The sequence below is a fragment of the Zalophus californianus genome, chromosome 8 (assembly GCF_009762305.2).
Source record: "Zalophus californianus isolate mZalCal1 chromosome 8, mZalCal1.pri.v2, whole genome shotgun sequence".
NCBI lineage: Eukaryota > Metazoa > Chordata > Mammalia > Carnivora > Otariidae > Zalophus > Zalophus californianus.
In genome coordinates, this window is record NC_045602.1 from 127,306,310 (window position 1) to 127,316,380 (window position 10,071).

At 55.8% G+C, this 10,071-nt stretch overlaps 1 long non-coding RNA gene across 1 annotated transcript; it reads left to right on the forward strand.

Moving 5' to 3' along the window:
* Positions 1-1,132: 1,132 nt before the first annotated feature.
* LOC113938074 lies at positions 1,133-4,176 on the forward strand. The gene is made up of 3 exons (XR_003524812.2): positions 1,133-1,368; positions 3,262-3,407; positions 3,743-4,176. It is a non-coding gene; the product is annotated as an uncharacterized LOC113938074 (long non-coding RNA).
* The last annotated feature ends 5,895 nt before the right edge of the window (positions 4,177-10,071 follow it).

The window sequence follows — 10,071 nt, forward strand, 5'->3', positions numbered from 1 at the left end:
ATTTGCTGACGTTTGTAATTTGCCATCTTAGTGAAGTGGGGGACGAAACATGGACTCATGCAAAGCAGTGGGCTCAGGGTCCATCCCAGGTCGCATCTCCACAGACTCAATGCTCCTGCTGGGGGGGATCTTTGCCTCCTCTGACTCTCTACAAACTAACATCGTGCATGCCCCCAAAACTGACTCTGCCTCTTCCTGATGGCTTTAGGGGCAAATCACAGTAAAAATAATCTGGGGCTTCTGCGACTATTATCAAAATGGGCCATTTGGGGACTTGTCATCACATCTGTTTCAGCATCGGTGTCTGTGATGACGTCCCTGTGGGGAACAGGGACCGAAGCTGCAGTCGATGTGGGGACCACAGACAATCCCGTGGCCAGGATGTGTCACTCACTAAGATGAAAACCACATCACAACTGTGGGTCTAACGTTACCTAGGAATTCCTTCCAGAGGTGGCAGGAGGGATGTACAACCACACGGTGACTGTCCCGTGCTTCAGAGTAGGTCTCTCCCTGCCAGCCGCGAGCGGAGGGACCAGACAGCATCCCCGGGCAGTCAGCGCTTCGGGCCAGAGCCACCATGGTCGCGCCGTCGACACCAGCCACGCGGACCCGTTCCCTGAGGCTCGTGGCTGCAATGTCCACATCTCCACCAGCAGGGCGGTCGGTGGGCGGGGACAGGAGCAGAAGTGACAGGAGAATGTCACAGGGCGGGTTAGGGAGGATCCAGGGATGTTTGTTCGATTTGTCCTCCAGAGAACTGCCTCCCAGGCCACCCACACCACCCTTCCCACCTCCTCACTGGTCGGCCCTGCGAACGGTTCCCCCGGGGGCCGCTGACCTGGGCGGCTGTCCATCTTTGGGACCCTCTCGTCCCCGCCCTGCTCCCCCTGGTGGCTGAGCCCTGACTCCTCCCCACGGCCGGAGCCCACCTGCGAACCTGGGGCCAAGCGCATGCGCACGGAGGCACTCGGAGCCGAGGCGGGGTCTGGGGGTGGCCTGCGTGGTGGTCATGGGTTTGTCATTGTCTCTCTGCAGTTCCGTTCTCAGAGCAGAATTCGATGGCCCTTTTAGAATGTGGGTCACCTCAGTGTCATGTGTCCTAGAGGGAGGCATGGGGGGCGGCGGCTGCTGAGCACGTCATGTAATTCTGTGCCTTTGTCCCTGCAATAATTCTGGGTGTCACATGTCCCCTGTCCGCCTGAGCCGGGGACGGAGCATTCCCAGGGTCTGCGTTAGCTGGGGCCTCGGCAGGAGCCGTCGCCCCCCCTGGGCCCTCACTCACGCGGACACCTGCTGCTTCCAGCCATCACGTCCCCACCGCTGCTCAGTGCGTGGTATGCAGTGATGAGTGTCAGGACCCCGCAGGTGAGCGGGGGGCTGGCCGGGGGACCCCGGGCCTGACGTCCTTTCCCTCTCGGCCTCAAGGTTTGAGGTTGGGACTCAGCTGTCCTCTCTGCGGTCGATGGATTGGAGCTCACAAGCAGGCCCGCGGGTCTGCAGTGAGCCTTCCGATCCCTCTCTGTCCGGTTGTGCGGAGAGAATTCGGCCCCGGAGGTCGCAGCATGAGGTCAACCCCTCTGTCCGGTTGTGGCCCCGGGCCGAGCTGCTTCCTGCAGAGCTGCCTCAGGAGTAACAGAGTGAGGTTCACCCACCGCCCCTGGGACCCCCGAGCCTGTTTCTCAGGCTTCTGAACCTGGAGCAGGGGAGGCGTGAGATTCGCTGCCCTTCCCATGTCCCAGCACAGACTTTAAGGTCACACGTGGTTACACCAAGTTCTTCTCATGAGCCTTATTTGTGTGATCAGTAGTGATGTTTATCATTTGTGGTCTTCCCACCGTGGGATGGTGGGATCTGGGAAGAGGTGTTTTGTGGAAACCGTCCTTGCTGGGGGGACAGAGACTGGGGTGGCCGGGAGCCCATCACGGGCCTGGGAAGAGCCGGCCCAGCTCCTGGCTGACTCCTGACTCCCTCCGGGGTGGGTGGGGGGGAAATCTGTGGGGGCACATCACGCAGGGGAGGTCTGCTCCGGGCCAGGCAGGAGCACCCACGAATAATGCTGCGCCCCAGCGGAAGACCAGCTCCTGTTTGTTCTCTGAGAGGCCCCTGCAGGCAGGACACGAGTAAATAATGGCCTGCAGGCTGAGGGATAGAAGACCTCAAGGGAGAAAGAAAACCCTTGGAAATCTTGTCTGTGAAGCACAGTCTTTGTTGCAGAAGTGCACTCCCCGCCCTGAGCTGATGGGGCGCCCCTGGGCTTTGTGGGAGCCTGCCAGGCCCAGGGTCTGGGGATGCATGTGCAGAGCGGGGGTCCAGAGAGCAGCAGGGACCTCCGTGGCCTGACGGCTGCAGCCACTGCCTGTGCATAGGGACCGGCGAGGCTCAGGGACCCCCAGGTAGTGGGTGGCAGGGCCAAGGCCGAGGTCCCAGCTCCTGCCTCAGCGCTCTCTCTCTCTCCCAGCCCCTCCCGGCCCCTCCCAGGCCCGGCCGTGCTGAGCGCTTAGAGACCTCAAGCCATTTTGTCCCGACCATCACAGACAGGACACTGGGATTGTACCCATTCTGCAGATGGGGAAGGGACCTGTGACTTGCTGGAGGTCCCCCAGCTGTTAGGTGGCAGGCCTGGGACTCCAGTGCCCCAACCTCTGCTCTCGGCTCCTCAGACAGGATAGTCCGCCCCGTGACCATTCGGTTTCCTCACAGTAAAAGAAAAGAAAGTGTAAGTTGTCAGGGGGATGACACTCCAATGAGACATTCGAGGGAATGTGTACACCCCGGGTATTAACAGGAGTGCTCATAGCTTATACCAGCTTCTGCCCCACACTGTGCCCGGCCCTGCTCTGACCACTCTTCTGGCCCTTGCTCATTTCAACTTTAAACAAACGTATGTGATAAGATTTGATGTGACATCATTACCCCTGTGCTACACATGTGGAAATTTCTGGAGGGAGAAAAGAAATGGTCCCCTAACACCCAGGGTCCAGGAATCTGTTTCCTTGGAAATATGCCCGGATGGGGCTTGACACCTGTGGGAGGCTATGTTGTTGATCATCACTGCTCCTTATTCTACACCCTTTCTTCCCCGATCCATGCCCCTTATCATGTCACTTTGGGGTTGTCCCTCTAGATGGGAAGTCTCTGGCTCATTGACACTGAGTTTGATTATGTGATTTTTGTTTGGCTGGTGTCCTGCGGGCAGAGGGTTGAAAAGTGCTGCACAGCTAGTCTTGACCTCTTGTCTCTTACTTTCTGTTATGATAGGAACACGTTCTGGTCATCGCTGGTCCTGGGAAGATGGGGGCCACGTGGTGCAGCAACCTTGGACTCACCCTACAGCTTGAAACCATGAAAAGCCAGGCCCAGCCTAGACGTGATGGACCCCAGCAGCCCTGGAAACAAGAGAATAAGTAATAGATGCTCGTCGTGCTTCGCAGCTGAGTTTTGGGTGGTTTGCTACACGGCTTGGTTATGTCAGCCGCTGACTGCTACAAGGCTCGTGAGGGGACACACTCCAGTGCTCAGCAGGATCTGGGTCTCCTTGCCCTCAGCATCTTCCCACTAATGCACCACACTTCCCACTGCCCCCTGGAGCAACTTCATGTTAGACACTGTCCCTGAGCACCATATCATCTAACACATGTTCCCAAGGGGCAGGTGCCAGGGTCGTCTTGTCTGTGTCAAGTGGAGTGGTAACATTGTGCCCAGGTTTTGTTTATTAGTGTTTTTACTTTCTTTTCATCAGACATTCAAGGACCCATCAAGTCTCACTGATGCAGAGAACATCTGCTTGGACATCAGTATGTCAGCTCACTTTCTACTTCTCCCACTTGTTTTCACGAAGCATTTGTCAGACCTAGAGTCGGCCTCTTCCTGGGGACAGGAAAACAGCAGGGGTGGTGTGTCTCTTCTTGGGATCATACATCACTCTGTTTCCTGCTTGTTCATCCTGACATCTTTGCTGGAGAGAATCCCCCTGGGTCCCCTCCTGATGACTGTTCTTATGTGGAGTTTATGACTGAATGACCACCAGCATCATTATTATGACTGGGACTTTGGGAGCGGATGCAGGGAGCACAGCTCTGTGTTTCCCTAGTCAAGAGAGAAGAGAGAAGTCAAGAGAGAGGCGTTGAGAACTGCTCCTCACCATGCGCTTGCCTGAGAGATGCTGTCAGGCTGGGCTGCTCTTTATGTGCCATCTCCTGGCTTAGGCTGCCCGCTCTGGAGGACATCGCTACCATTATTTCCATTGCATGGAAGAGGTGAAGCTCAGAGAGGTTCTGTAGCTAGCCTGAGGGCACACAGTGGCAGAATTTCCACAGGGAAGAAACTTTGGGCAATTTGCCTAGAAGGGGCTTTAGGGGGCATATCTGTTGCTCTTTTCCAGAGCACTCTCCCTGTTTCTTTGGGGCGAGTTTGGGGCAGTGGGAGGGAATGGACAGGGCCTGAAGCCTCCCCAGGCCACGCCTTGGTGTCACCCCGATGACAAACGGTAGTCACACTCAGGTCAGAGCCGAGGGGTGCGGGCCTTGGTGGGAGAGGTTGCCATGTCATAGCTGCCCGGTGTCCTGAGTCCGGGCGGCTCTGGCTCCCCCGCAGCAGGTGCCTTGGAACGCGCTCGCTGCATGCCTGCGGTCTCTGTGGGGTTTGGAGGGGTGGCGTGCGGCCGTCCCCGCCCCAGCCCATCCTTCCTCACCGTCCCCCCCAGGTTCCAAAGGGGCTCCGAGCCTCCTCGTCTCCAGTGACCTCACCTGTGCCTTGTTGGAGTCTGACCTTTCCTGACGGAAGTAGCCCTTCGGCTTGACCTCGTGTGGGGGGCCGGCAGAGAGAGAGAGCGGGGAAGTCTCCGTGCCCCCTGTGGCCTGGGACCACCCACCCGGCTTCAGGTCCCGAGCAAGCGTCTGAGGAGCGAGGCCGCCCATCGAAGCAGCGAGGAACAGGGTGACGTCAGATGAGAGTGTGGCCCTTGCTTTCCTTGTATCTTGGAAGCATCGTAAGCGCCTCAGTGCCTAGTTCTGCGCATTCGTTCAATGAAATTCTTCGGGGAGGGAACTAGAGCAAGCAGGAAAGAGAGGAAACAGGGCCAACTGATCTGAGTGGGAGAAGGGGAGCACGAATGTGTGAGAAGCCTGAGGACAGTTGTAAGACTTGTTGATAAGTGTAAAAATGTCTGGGAAAATCTTGCTGCTCTGTAGCTCTACGGTTGCTCAGTAAAATGAAGCTACAGTTCAAGGAGTTACTAGAATCACCTCTGTATAAAACCACTCATCTGCACACCGAAGCACTGGGCATTTATGTAGTCATTTCTGTGGTGCCTCGTTTTAAGTATAAATATAGGCTTTCAGGAGGAATAAAGAGCCTGAGGCTTCAGGTTTAGGAAAGGTAGGGGCACTCCTATAAATCTGCAGCAGGGATGGAACGCTCTTGGTTGTGGACTCGGAGCTGTGAAGGTGAGACCCTAGAGTTGCAAGCAGCCATTCTGCCACAGCGTGAGAGCATCCGAGAAAGGAGCCCAAACCCGTGAAATCAGAGCCAATGATGGAGAGAGTGTGGGTCCTGGATCCACCCTTGCCTGCAACCCACACTATCCCTGGAGTTCTCTGCTCATGAAACCAATGCATTTCTTTTAATTCCTTTTTCTTAAATCTAGGTTGAGTTGTCTTTCTAGTACATGCAATCAACGATCTTGACCTCTACACACCTGAACTGTCAGGAGTCATGGATTAACAAAAAGGCTGTCATGTCCAATTAAAATGGCTCATCCCCTCAGGATTCATGACAAGGGGCCTACAGACTTGAAGCCACACGGAGCCTTTTCTTCTGGAAAAAGATGTGGCAGTGACAGTTCATTTGTCCCCTTAGATGCAAACCCAGGGCCAGAGCAGCTCATTGTAATAGGAAAAGACACCTGTGGACAATCATTCAAGGATAATTCTGTCAGAGGACAGTTGAGTATTAAGCTCTCAGGCTGAAATTTTGAGATTTTATATAAAGTCAAATGAGCTTAGGAATATGTGAGCTGGTTTCTTGGCAGACACAGCCTTGGTGACATGCCAGTTTTACACTGGAGGTGTCCAATTTTCCACCATTCTTCTGTCTGCTAAGGGAAAGCTCGAGAGAGACATGTCCTGGGTGTGGCGGCTCCCGCCAGGCAACCCCGAGGACGCCCCGTGTCTCCTCCCTCCACTCAGGGCAGAGATGCAAGAACCAGAGGCTGGTCTCTGCCTCAGTGGAGCGTCTGTTCTCGGATGACGCTCAGAACTTTGTGCACCTGCTCCAGAACAGACACTTTGTTATACTGCGTTAAAAAATAAGAATACACAGAGATGCTCTATTTGAAAATAACCAATTTGCACAGGATGTTTTAAATTTCTCGCGGTGCAGGCGTTCCTCAGGCTGAAAGGTCTGAGCAGGTGCCCGTGCCTACCCTGGGTGTGCACCCGAGTGGGAGGTCCTGGGGGGGGCCCTCTCCAGGTGACGGCTCGTGGTGCACACGTGTGGCCCCTGGGCATCTTCTCCAGCTCCACGCACACTTCCTGCCCACCTTCACCTCTGCAAACAGAACCCTGGGAAAGCGTGGGATTTACTTCCAGCTTAGGCTTAGGTTTTCCCTCCTCTCCATCAGGAACTTCAATTACCACAAGAGTTATTCAAGATCCCCAACAAAGGATGTTTATGGCATGTGTTTGTTTTTTTAACTAACAACCACCAAACTTAGAGAAAACCACCGCATAGTCGTGCAAAGGGGAACCGTTGCACATCTATGGGATGGAACGTTTATGGCTCTTCCCATTTATGCTTCTGTCGTCGGCGGCACAGAGACATGTCTATGATGCGATGTGAGGTACGATCCAAGCAGGATCTGAAGAGAACATATTCAGGCTAAACCCTTATTTTATAAACTAAGGAGACTTACTGTATGTGCAGCAAAACCCTGGAGTTCGATTTTATTTTCTCTCTCTTTTGTAGGAATGTTTTATAGACTGTGCTCTGCCTTTCAGATCAGAAAAATAAGTGAATGTCGTTAAAAGTGAAGCTACAAGAAAGACACCAGGCCAGCCTCCAGCCATGGCGCGTCACTGTCTTTTCAGCTGGAACATTTTTTTAGCTTCACAAACTCCCCTTTCTCCCCTGGGAAGCCCCCAGGGCAGGGACCCTGTCTCCCTTCTGTCTTGGTGGCGCCAGGAACATAATTAGGGCTCCATAAATAATTGATCGTCACAAAGACCCCAAAAGGAGCCCATTCACTTCACCAGGGCGGCCTGCTAACTCCTGAAGGCATTCTCTTAAGTGCATTTCATTTCTTTTGGATTTTTCTGCTGCTTTGATGGATGGACACAGAAGCCGGGAGAGAGCCGCTGGCTCGCTGAGAGGCAGCCGAGAGACAACTCCATGAATGGCAGCCAGCACACAGGGCCCCGCATGGAGCCCGACCTCAGGCACCTGCAGGACCGAGGGCCCCTCTCAGGGAACGGGGGCCTTCCCTGCCTGACCTGACACAAGGTGAACCTACCTTCCAGTTTCCTGGGTGAAAACGGGTGCTTGTCGCAAGGGTGCTCTGAGGCTCTATGATCTAAGATTCAATAAAGAGAGGGCATGATGTCTGAAAGCCATTCAAAACGAGCATAAGAAAGACGGACCCCTGAGATCAGGGAGAAGGCCCTGCTTCTGAGTCATTCACTAACAGGTGTTTACTGGGCACCTGCCTTGCGGACACTGCTCTGGGTGTTGGGACAGGACAGGGAACCAAAGTCCCCACTCTCATAGACCCTACCTTCTAATCTGAGGACAATAATAGCCATTGAACCAACCATTGTATGACTTGTAGGGAGGTGATACTTGCTAGAAGGGATGATAGAGCTGCTGGAGGAGGTTCCATACATGGGCAGGGAGGGTCCTATATGTGAGGAGGTGAGCCAGTCCTGGGAAGAGCACAGCAAGCAGAGAGAAAAGTAGGTGCAAAGGCCCTGAGGCAGGAGAGCCCTTGGTGATGCTTGGTGAGGAGCAGCCAGGAGGCCAGGGCAGCTGGAGCTGTGTGAAGGATAGGAGATGAGTTTGGTGGAGTCGGGGCATCCTGTCTGCCACACCACAGGGCCCCGTAGGCCAGGGGAGGGCACCAAGTGAAGCAGAAGGAAGGTGGCCCATGACCCGATGGTCACTGTTTTTGGGTAGATAGGCTTGAGTGGAGGGTCTCTTGGGGTGTTGTTCCAAGGCCAGCAGCAGCAGAGTTCCCTGGAGCTGTGTTAGAAATGCCAGATTGCACGCCAGTCCAGCCCAGCTGATTTGGAACTTCTGGCGTGGGCCCAACCAGCAGCGATATTAGGAGCTCTCCAGAGGGTCCTGACGCTTGCTGGGGTTTGAGAAGATCAAGGAGTGCTGGACCCCTGGCTCTGATCTTCATCTGGGAAACCAGGGAAATGCCAGAAGGGCCGAGGGTCACTGTAAGAAGGAGCTTCCTAGGAAAATAGTCACATGGGGCCCTGGGCATGTGCATGTCCTGCAAATCTCCTTTAGGGTTTCCCTGGCGGGAAGCAATTCTCTGGGCTGGGTGGCCTTTTCTTCTCAGACTTTCTCAGCATCCCTAGACTCGTCACGGTAGCTCCCAGTTGCCGTGTGCTGGTCCGGTGTCAGGTGCTTCGTGGAGGCAGGGTCACCTTGGGGACCTCAGGTGCATGTGTCTCTCTGTCCATGCCCCACCCCCCCGCCGTTCTGCCTGTCCCCAGGAGGGAACCAGATATGGCACCTTGTCGCAGGTACTTCCCCAGGGCTGAGGTGGGAGCTACTTGGGAGCAATGACCCTTCCTGTCTGGGAAGGACTCAGCTCACTGGAGAGTGTAGAGGGGGTGGGGGCAGGGCAGAGAGAGCAAGGGCAGGAGAAGATTCCTGAAGAACAGAAAGAGGCACGTTCACAGATGCCTAGGGGAGGTGCCGGAGGGCAGAGTGTGGCTGTGAGGTCCCCACGTCTGCAGGGGGGAGCCCTTGGATCCCGCAGGGGGCTGACTTGCCGAGGATGGTATGAGCTGTTTCTTCTTCTGTAGAGCTGGGTCTGGCCGTGGCTCTGGACCTGGGCGGCACGTTGGTAACTCCCGGGGAGCTTAAACATTCCGGACGCCCAAGCTGGCGGCAGACTCATTCCGTCAGAACCCGTGGGAAGGAGCCCCAGGTGTTGGTTGGTGTTTAGCCGCATTCCTGGTCTGTACCCTGCAGACAGTGGGAGCACCCTGCCCGCTTGTGACACCCAACACGTCTGCAGACATTGCCCAGGGGCTCCAGTGTGTGGGGGGGGGTGTGCCCGGAATTGACCCTGGCTGAGAGCCTCTGCCTTGTCTGAGCCCGAGTCCCTCAGATTTCCGGCTGCGGCATTTAGTTCCATTTTAACATTTATTTAAGTTTTCATATCTGCTTATTGCCTTTACAAACAGACCGTGAGCAGCCAGGAGGGCCCCCACTCTGACCCCAAGTCCGCATTGAGGGCCACCCCCGGGCCGTGTGGCGCTGGTTCAGGGAAGAGAGGACACTGCAGCCACTCATTTCGGTTTGTGGCTTTGAAGCCGCTGCTATCCCGGGAGGCTCAGAGCTTCGTGGCACGCCTGCGGGTCCCTGACCCAGGACGGGCCTTCCCTCCTCAGGACACGCTTGCCGGCTGCAGGGTACGACAGAGTTATCAGAGGGCCAGTTATCAAGCCGAACCTCCTGCCCCCTTGCCACAGTGACAGTCACCCCTGTCCCCCCTCTGTGCCCCAGGCACAGCTCACGGCAGCTCTTTCCACGTGCTGTCTCATTTACAATGAGTGGGTACGAGCGCCCCATTATCAGAGATCGGGCAACTGGGGCACAGGGCGTTTCGGTGTCCTGCGCACATTCCGAGTGAGTCGGGGCAGAGCCCGCTTTGCCAGACTCCAGGGCCGGCGCTCCGTGGGGCGCGTCACTTGGGGGAAGTGAAGGCATTGCCCACCTCGCCTGTGTCCGGCACTAGCTCGGGTCCTGTTAGCACGAGGCCTCTCGGACAGTAGAGGCGCCCGGCGGATGCCCCACTCTGTTCCATCAGCTCTGCCGTGAGCCGACTGTGTGTTA